Source organism: Sus scrofa, chromosome 4 (genome assembly GCF_054392235.1).
Source record: "Sus scrofa isolate SSC_HxYL_T2T_F1_AM1 chromosome 4, Sscrofa_HxYL_maternal_Yorkshire_Landrace_v2.0, whole genome shotgun sequence".
NCBI classification, from domain to species: Eukaryota; Metazoa; Chordata; class Mammalia; order Artiodactyla; family Suidae; genus Sus; species Sus scrofa.
The window spans coordinates 97,921,108-97,921,468 of NC_139386.1; positions in this window are offsets into that span (position 1 = coordinate 97,921,108).

The window sequence follows — 361 nt, forward strand, 5'->3', positions numbered from 1 at the left end:
GCCGAGTCACTCCGCCTCCTCCTCGCCTCACCAATACAGGAACTACAACTCCCAGAGAATACTTTGAGCACAGCACCATTATCCGACGCAAGTAGCTCAGCGCAAGGCACGGCGGGAATCGGAGTCCGAGGAAGAATTAAGCGGCGCGGAGAAAGACAGGCGGTAAACCCGCCTCTGACACGAGGACTCCTGGGAGGAGTAGTTTTTTGGAGTCGTCTGACAATTCCTGGACAACTACAAGTACCACCGGTCACCGCGGTAGTCAGGGAGCCGGGTCGGAGAGCATTTCGGTACTTGAAGTTCCCTAGGGTAGCTGCTTGGGCGCTAAGATTTATGGGAGACGTAGTGCTCGTAGAAACTG